Source organism: Scyliorhinus torazame, chromosome 20, assembly GCF_047496885.1.
Source record: "Scyliorhinus torazame isolate Kashiwa2021f chromosome 20, sScyTor2.1, whole genome shotgun sequence".
Lineage (NCBI taxonomy): Eukaryota > Metazoa > Chordata > Chondrichthyes > Carcharhiniformes > Scyliorhinidae > Scyliorhinus > Scyliorhinus torazame.
In genome coordinates, this window is record NC_092726.1 from 32,401,161 (window position 1) to 32,410,758 (window position 9,598).

The following is a 9,598-nucleotide window of genomic DNA, read 5'->3' on the forward strand; positions in this document are numbered from 1 at the left end:
AACGTACGAGCTATGGATGCAGCTGCATCCCGACCACCAGGCTGGGGAGTGCGAAACACTGTCCGAGTCACAGTGAGGAAAACGGAAGGAGAGTCACCTTTGGACCGGAAACACTTCGTGAACAGGGTGCTGCTCGAGTGTTGTGGGTTTAAAGCAACAGAGATCTTCTGCTTGCAAAACTTCCCCAAGAATGGTTTCTTTGATGTCACCTTCAAGAGCGTCGCAGCGTGCATCAAATTCTTGAACGTCTTCAAGGAAAAAGGTAACCAGAGTCCCTTGTCGATCCTGACTGCGGAGCCTCTGTTTACGCTACCGGCACAGCGAAATCGGGTTGTTACACTGCACACGTACAACCCCCACGTCCCTGTGTCTGATGTGCTCACGTTCCTCGCCAGGTACGCTGAGCTGAAAAGTGACAGCGTGCAAGTGAAAGACACCTTCGGCATCTGGACAAGTGAGCACCAGGTCAAGGTGACCCTAAGAACGGACAGCAACGGAGCCATCCTGCATCCCCCCTCCAATTTCGCTATTGGAGTAAATCGTGGCTACCTCTACTACGTGGGACAGCCACGAGTATGCCACACCTGTGGCAAAACGGGGCATGTTGCCGCAAACTGCAGTGTGACCTTCTGCAAGAACTGCAGGCAGGAGGGACACATGACTAAGGACTGCAAGGAAAACAAGTGCTGCAATCTGTGTGGGGAGGCCGGCCATCTTTACAGGGCCTGCCCGAAACGCGGGGGCGACATACGCTCAAATCATGAGCAGCGGAGTTAAAAAGGCGACCAGAGAGGAGGTGCACACACCCTCCACCGAAAAAGACACCACGGTTCAGAAGGAGGAAAAGCAACAGAAGGGCCCCCAACAAAAAGAGGAGGCCCCAGCACCTCCTGACAACCCAGCCCCAGCCCCATCTGATGAGGAACACTCAATGGAAGAGGAAGAGGATGGGACAAAGAATAAAGAGCCCTGGGAAACCGTGAACAGGGACAAACGTAAGAGGAAACAAAAAAAACAAACTGAAGAACCCCCTGAGGGGTAGTGGCAAAAAGCGACACCTCTCAGCCGGCGCACTTAGTGCCGACACCTCATCCGATGAGGGAAAACAGGACAAGAATCGACCTCAGATAAAGAGGCAAAGCACCAACGTGGAACGGAAGGCACAGAACCCCCAGACCACCGACCGGGAAGAAAACAAGGTCACAGACCAACCCCCGATAGCAACGAGCAGCAACAACCCAGGTGAAGACCGGCCTGCAACCCCAACACCTACTGACTGCCACGACGAACCCCAGGGCTACACCACCCCCCCAATGCATCTGCATCAAAATCACGGGGCCAGTACGGACCAGAACAGTTTTCTCAGCCCTGCAACTGTGCTAAAGTTTGCGAGCACCACCGGCATGCTGGGGAACATTCAACAGCTGGAACAGCCAACTGTATAGACTCTGGACTCTTGAGACTGGTAAATCTATCTTTTTATAATGGGTTTAAAAATTGCATCCATAAATGTGCGAAGCATCAAAGATACTTCGCGGTGTGTAGCCACACTCAACTATTTGGCAAATGTAAAAGCTGACCTACTGTTCCTGCAGGAGTGCGGAATTCCGCACCTCAGCAACTACAGGCGCTGGTCGAGCTGGTGGTCCCACGGGCCATCCATCTGGTCAGGAGGAAACGACTGCCGCTCCTCTGGCCTGGGTATTCTGCTGCGGGGAGGAAACTTCACCATCTCCGACGTTAAGGAGGTGGTGGGCGGGCGCCTCCTCGTAGCAGACGTGAAATACAAAAACACCCCTCTCAGACTTATTAATGTGTACGCCCCGGCCGTAAAAAGTGAGCGGCTGGCAGTCCTTCAGCAACTCCCACTGCTGTTGGCCACCTCCAAGCCGGTCATCCTGGGTGGTGACTTCAACTGCATCATCGATGCGGCTGGACGATCCAGCAATTCCGACAGCAAACTAGACGCTACGTCCAGACTCCTGATGGAAACGGTAAAAGACGCCAAGCTGCTCGACGTCTGCAGCAACCCTGCAGACGGCGCGCAGCGTAGATACACATGGTCACGGCCAGACGGGTCCGACCGCTCCAGGATCGACTTCTTTTTTGTGTCCCAAGCTTTCACGGTCAGGTCCACCGACGTAACGCCGGTGTTCTTCACCGACCACTGCCTCCTACTGGCCGACTGCCACCTGCAGGAAGACCAGGGGGTAGGCAGGGGGACGTGGAAGCTAAATGTAAAACTGCTGACCCCTGAGAACATCGAGGAACTCAGGAGGGATTACAAAGGTTGGAGAACCGTGAAACCCCTCTTTGAGGCCCCACATCTCTGGTGGGAAGCAATCAAGGGGAATATCAAGAGGTTTTTCATCCTCAAGGGCGTTCAGAAGGTGAGAGAGAGACGAGGGGTCATGTCCAGGCTCCAGAAAAGTATGCAAAATTTGCTCCAGCTGCAGTCGATGGGGGTGGATGTCAAGGAGGATCTCCAAGAGGTGAAGAGCCAGCAAGCCTCGCTCTACACCTCGGAGGCCTCCAAGGTTATCTTCCGTTATAGAGTCCGCTCCGTGGAGCAGGACGAAAAGTGCTCACGCTTCTTCTTCCAAAAGGTGCACAGAGAGACCTCTGTGATCAGCAGCCTGAAGGAAGAAGATGGCTCTGAAAAGTCATCGCAGTCTGACATCCTGAGGATCAGCCAATCCTTTTATGCCGGACTGTATGACCTGAAGCCAACAGATAACACTGTTTCCCAGACCTTCCTGTCGACTATCACGGAGGTCATAGGCGACAGCGAGCTGGAAAACCTGGACAAACCACTAACTCTGGATGAGCTGACAAAGGCCGCCAAGTCGTTCGAAACGAGTAAAATCCCCGGAAGCGACGGCTTACCGGTTGAGTTGTATTCGGCTCTGTGGGACTGGATAGGCCCAGACCTGCTGGAAGTGTACGAGAGTATGCTTCTGGAAGGCAACATGTCAGAGTCCATGAGGAAAGGCATCATCACCCTCATCTACAAGCAGAAGGGGGAAAGGGAAGAAATTCGAAATTGGCGACCCATTTCACTGTTGAATGTGGATTAGAAAATTCTAGCTAAGTTCATCGCCAATCGGGTCAGGTCTTCTCTGGAGTCGGTGATCCACCCTGAACAGACCTGTGCTGTACCCGGCAGGAAGATCTCTGATAGCTTCGCGCTACTCAGGGATACGACCGCCTATGTGCAGGACAGAAGGGTGGACACCTGCCTCATCAGCCTTGACCAGGAGAAGGCTTTTGACAGAATATCGCACACCTACATGATGGATGTGCTCTCCAAAATGGGGTTTGGGGAGGGAATTCGCAATTGCATCAAACTGCTCGACACAACCATCTATAGCGCAGTCTCAATCAATGGGTGGGAATCAGAAAAGTTCCAGATCAGATCTGGAGTCAGGCAGGGCTGCCCTCTCTCCTCTGCCCTTTTTGTGTGCTGCATAGAACCTTTTGCCGAGTCCATCAGGAGGGATCCGGGCATAAGGGGAGTGACGATCCCAGGCAGTGGCGGCATGCAAGTCAAGGCCTCCCTGTACATGGACGATGTGGCCGTCTTCTGCTCGGATCCTGCGCCTGTACGCAGGCTCTTGACCACCTGCGACCAGTTTGAACTGGCCTCGGGAGCCAAGGTAAACCGTGGCAAGAGCGAGGCCATGTTCTTTGGGAACTGGGCCGACCGGTCCTTTGTCCCCTTCACTGTCAGGTCAGATTACCTGAAGGTGCTGCTGATATGATTCGGAGTTGCTCGGGCGTGCACCAAAAACTGGGAGGAGCGCATAGCAAAGGTAAGGCAGAAACTGGGCTGGTGGGAGCAACGCTCCCTCTCCATTGCGGGCAAAACCCTGGTCATCAGGTGTGAGGTACTCTCGGTGCTACTGTACATGGCGCAGGTCTGGCCCATAACCTGACCCTACGCCACAGAAGTCACCCGGGCCCTCTTCAAATTTATCTGGTGATCCAAGATGGACCGTGTCCGAAGGGACACCATGTACAAACCTCTGGAGAAGGGAGGGCGGAACGTACCCAACGCCATCCTCATCCTGTTGGGCACCTTTGTGTCCAGCTGCATCAATCTGTGCGTGGACCCCCAGTATGCAAACACCAAGTGTCACGACATACTGAGGTTCTACCTGTCATCGGTGTTACGAAGGATGGGCCTGGCCTCATTGCCGCGGAACGCTCCAAGTAGTTGGACCGTACCGTACCACCTGTCCTTTGTGGAAAAGTTTTTGAAGGAAAACACCTTTGACCACAAGGCAATGAAGCAGTGGTCAACACGTAATGTCGTCGAGCAACGAGTATGTCACACCTGTGGCAAAACGGGGCATGTTGCCACAAACTGCAGTGTGACCTTCTGCAAAAACTGCAGGCAGGAGGGACACATGACTAAGGACTGCAAGGAAGACAAGTGCTGCAACCTGTTTGGGGAGGCCGGCCATCTTTACAGGGCCTGCCCGAAACGCGGGGCGACATATGCACAGATCATCAGCAGCGGAGTCAAAAAGATGATCAGAGAGGAGGTTCATACACCCTCCCCGAAAAAGATACCACGGCACAGAATACGGAAAAGCAACAGAAGGGCCCTCAACAAAAAGGGGAGGACACAGCACGCACTGACAACTCAACCCCAACCTCATCTGACAGGGAACACTCAATGGAAGAGGATGGGACAAAGAACAAAGAGCCCTGGGAAACAGTGAACAGGGACAAACGAAAGAGAAAACAAAAAAACAAACTGAAGAACCCCATAATGGGGAGTGGCACAAAGCGACACCTTTCAGCCAGCGGACTTAGTGCCGAAACCTCCTCCGACGAGGGTAAACAAGCCAAGGATCGGCCTCAAATAAAGAGGCAAAGCACCAACGTGGAACGGGAGGCACAGACCCCCCAGACCACAAACCGGGAAGAAAATAAAACCCGCCGAGACAACCAACCCCTGGCTCATGGGAACACCAATATGACCAACGGCCACCAAACGCCGGACATCGAAAACAAGGTCACAGACCAACCCCCGAAAGTAACAAGAAGCAACAACCCAGGCGAAGACCGGCCTGCAACCCCAACACCAACTGACTGCCACAACGGACGCCAGGGCTACACTCCCGCGCCCCCCCCCCTCAATACATCTGCATCAAGTTCACTAGCCAGTGCGGACCAGGACAGTTTTCTGAGCCCTGCAACTGTGCTAAAGTTTGCGAGCACCACCGGCATGCTGGGGAACATTCAACAGCTGGAACAGCCAACTGTAAAGACTCTGGACTCTGAGACTGGTAAATCTATCTTTTTATAATGGGTTTAAAAATTGCATCCATAAATGTGCGAAGCATCAAAGATACTTCGCGGTGTGTAGCCACACTCAACTATTTGGCAAATGTAAAAGCTGACCTACTGTTCCTGCAGGAGTGCGGAATTCCGCACCTCAGCAACTACAGGCGCTGGTCGAGCTGGTGGTCCCACGGGCCATCCATCTGGTCAGGAGGAAACGACTGCAGCTCCTCCGGCCTGGGTATTCTGCTGCGGGGAGGCAACTTCACCATCTCCGACGTTAAGGAGGTGGTGGGCGGGCGCCTCCTCGTAGCAGACGTGAAATACAAAAACACCCCTCTCAGACTTATTAATCTGTACGCCCCGGCCGTAAAAAGTGAGCGGCTGGCAGTCCTTCAGCAACTCCCACTGCTGTTGGCCACCTCCAAGCCGGTCATTCTGAGCGGTCACTTCAACTGCATCATCGATGCAACTGAACGATCTGCCGGAGCCGACACAAACTAGACGCTACGTCCAGACTCCTGATGGAAACGGTAAGAGACGCCAAGCTGCTCGACGTCTGCAGAAACCCTGCAGACGGAGCGCAGCGTAGATACGCATGGTCACGGCCAGACGGGTCCGTCCGCTCCAGGATAGACTTCTTCTTTGTGTCCCGTGCTTTCACGGCCATGTCCAAGATGTATGGCCGGTGTTCTTCTCTGACAACATCCTCCTGCTGGCCGACTGCCACCTGCTGGAAAACCAGGCTGCAGGCAGGGGGACATGGAAGCTGAATGTAAAACTGCTGACCCCTGAGAACCTCGAGGAACTCGAGAGGGATTACAAAGGTTGGAGAACCGTGAAACCCCTCTATGAGGCTCCACATCTCTGATGGGAAGCAATCAAGGGGAATATCAAGAGGTTTTTCATCCTCAAGGGCGTTCAAAAGGCGAGAGAGAGACGAGGGGATCATGTCCAGGCTCCAGAAAAGTATGCAGAATTTGCTCCAGCTGCAGTCGATGGGGGTGGATGTCAAGGAGGATCTCCAAGAGGTGAAGAGCCAGCAAGCCTCGCTCTACACCTCGGAGGCCTCCAAGGTTATCTTCCGTTCCAGAGTCCGCTCCGTGGAGCAGGACGAAAAGTGCTCACGCTTCTTCTTCCAAAAGGTGCACAGAGAGACCTCTGTGATCAGCAGCCTGAAGGAAGAAGATGGCCCTGAAAAGTCATCGCAGTCTGACGCCCTGAGGATCAGCCAATCCTTTTATGCCGGACTGTATGACCTGAAGCCAACAGATAGCACTGATTCCCAGACCTTCCTGTCGACTATCACGGTGGTCTTAGGCGAGCTGGAAAACCTGGACAAACCGCTAACTCTGGATGAGCTGACAAAGGCCGTCAAGCCCTTCGAGACGAGTAAGACTCCCGGAAACCTCTGGAGAAGGGAGGGCGGAACGTACCCAACGCCTCCCTCATCCTGTTGGCCACTTTTGTGTCCAGCTGCATCAAGCTGTGCGTGGACCCCAAATATGCAAACACCAAGTGTCACTACATACTGAGGTTCTACCTGTCCAACGTTTTACGAAGGATGATCCTGGCCTCAGTGCCGCGGAACGCTCCAAATCGTTGGACCGTTCCGTACTACCTGTCCTTCGTGGAAAGGTTTTCGAAGAAAAACACCTTTGACCACAAGGCAATGAAGCAGTGGTCAGCACGTAATGTCCTCGAGGCCCTCAGGGAAAAGGAGACCGTGGAGGACGTTGGATGGTTCCCTGAGCAGACTGCCAGAGTCATCTGGCAGAACGCCTCATCACCAGAACTTTCAAACAAGCACCAAGACCTAGCTTGGCTGGTGGTGAGAAGGCTCTGCGCCAATGCACGCTGCCCTCGGAGTGGCTGTGTGGGAAATGAGACGGTCACACACCTCCTTGTGGAATGTGCCTTTGCAAAGAAGGTCTGGCGAGAGATGCAGTGGTATTTGTCAAGGTTTATCCCGAGCAGCTCTGTGACACAGGACTCTGTGCTCTACGGACTGTTTCCAGGGACACACACCGAGACAAATATCAACTGCTGCTGGAAGGTCATCAACTCGGTGAAAGACGCTCTTTGGTCTGCCCGAAACTTGCTGATCTTCCAGTGCAAAGAATTGTCCTCGATCGAGTGTTGCAGACTGGCACATTCCAAGGTCCAGGACTACGTGCTGAGGGACGCACTCAAGCTTGGGGCAGCTGCCGCCAAGGCGCAATGGGGAAAGACCACTGTGTAAGGTCCTTCCAGCAAATGTACACCGAGGGCCGGGTAACAGTGTAAAACCCCTCGGTCTGGGCAACCAACACTCCAATGTATAAAAGAAACATGACGATGTAAATATTTAAGAAGGAATTGTAATGTAAAGAGTGATATGTGTATAATAAAATCAAAATTGAATGGAAGAAAGTCAAGGCAATGTGTAACTCTGACGGAAATGTAGTCAAGACAATTCGAAATGCTCTGTAATGCTCATGATAAATTTTATTAATAAAGTATATTTTTTTGAATAACATTTAAAAAAACAAAATCTGTTCTTATCAGTATAATATCTGATGTGTCCTCTATCTGGGGACCGAATATTAAATTGAATTTAAGATTCGGAGATCGTGCAGGGGCTTGCTCCTAACACTCCACGCATCGACCTGGTCTTGCCATGCTTCCGGGAATGGTGCCTTCACCCCGCTTTGGGGAGCAAAGGTGCGAAGGCAGAAAATGGCGCAAAACCTGCCTTCCCCTTTTCTGTCTTGTCTAGTTATCTCATCCTGACTAATTTAAGGCCTTTCAGGCTCCAAAGCATTGCTAGCTTTTCTGCTGGCGGGAGCTTCGTGCACGAATGTTGCGAGCCGGTGGACTCGCGGACGTTCGGCAGCCAGGCTCCGTTTTCGGCTGATATGCGCACAGATTTCCTGCTGCTTTTTACAGGCCTCTCACCCTCACCCCCGGATGCCGACTTGCCTTCTCCTCATTTCACTGACCAAAGCCCTTCATCCTGCACAACAGAGAAGTGTGGCGACAGACTGAACGGCATCCTGATTTGGATGTAGGTGTACCTTCACGGTGTCTCTTTTCATTCTCCTGACTCCACGACCAACACGCCAGGGTGGAGCTCAGGGGGACTAGACATTGCCCCCTGTTGGATTCCGCCAGTACTTGCTGCTTGCACGGATTGCCCTTTGTTCGGCAAAGGTGGAGGTTTCTTCGACTCCCTGCGTTGGGTGTCACTGGGCCTTCACAGCGTCTTCTTTCCTTCTGGTGACGACAGTGGAAGGCGTGCCAGACGATGTCTCCCTGTTGTGTTTTTCTGGTTCTGCATGCACAGACTCCACAGTGCTCGGCCAAGCTGGAGATCTCTTGACCAACCATGACCGTAGACTAAACGTTCCAAAGCACAGTCGAGCGCAGCAAGGTGCACCAGAATGTTGGTGGGCGAGGAGGACAAGAGCCATAGCCGGGAAATATTGGCTATCGCTTCTCGGCCTTTTGGCTTTGATCAACAGTATATTGGATCAAGAGAAGCTGAGGATTGTGATGTAGATTGGAGAACACAGAGGGATTGAAGTCGTCAAAGAGAAAACGTTTGGAGCTCGGCTGCTATTGGTGGATCTACATGCTGGGCTAAGCTTCTGGTTTAGGCCTAATGCCGATACAGTTTAGACTCAAAGTATGAGCTATGGCTGCAACTGCATCCCGACCACCAGGCTGGGGAGTGGAAACACTGTCCGAATCACAGCGAAGAAGGCGGAAGGGGAGTCACCTGTAGACCGAAACTTCTTCGTGAAGCGGGTGCTGCTCGAGTGCTGCGGGGTTCAAGCAACAGATATCTTCTGCTTGCAAAACCTCCCCAACAATGGATATTTTGATGTCACCTTCAAGAGGGTTGCAGCGTGCATCAAATTCTTGAACGTGTTCAAAGAAAAGGGCAAGCAAAGTCCCCTGTTTATCCTGACTGCGGAGCCTCTTTTTACGTTACCGTCGCAGCAAAACCGGGTTGTTACACTGCACACGTACAAGCCCCACGTCCCCGTGTCTGATGTGCTCACGTTCCTCGCCAGGTACGCTGAGCTGAAAAGTGACAGCGTGCAACTGATGGACACCTTTGGCATCTGGACAAGTGAGCACCAGATCAAGGTGACTCTGAGAACAGAGGGTGGCGGAACCATCCTGCAACCCCCCTCCAGTTCCGCCATTGGAGTAAATCGTGGCTACCTCTACTACGTGGGACAGCCACGAGTATGCCACACCTGTGGCAAAATGGGGCATGTTGCCGCCAACTGCAATGTCACCTTCTGTAAAAACTGCA

General features: G+C 52.8%; 1 non-coding gene across 1 annotated transcript; it reads left to right on the plus strand.

Moving 5' to 3' along the window:
* The first annotated feature begins 7,792 nt into the window (after positions 1-7,792).
* Positions 7,793-7,977, plus strand: LOC140397397 (U2 spliceosomal RNA). The gene has a single exon (XR_011936852.1). It is a non-coding gene; the product is annotated as a U2 spliceosomal RNA (small nuclear RNA).
* The last annotated feature ends 1,621 nt before the right edge of the window (positions 7,978-9,598 follow it).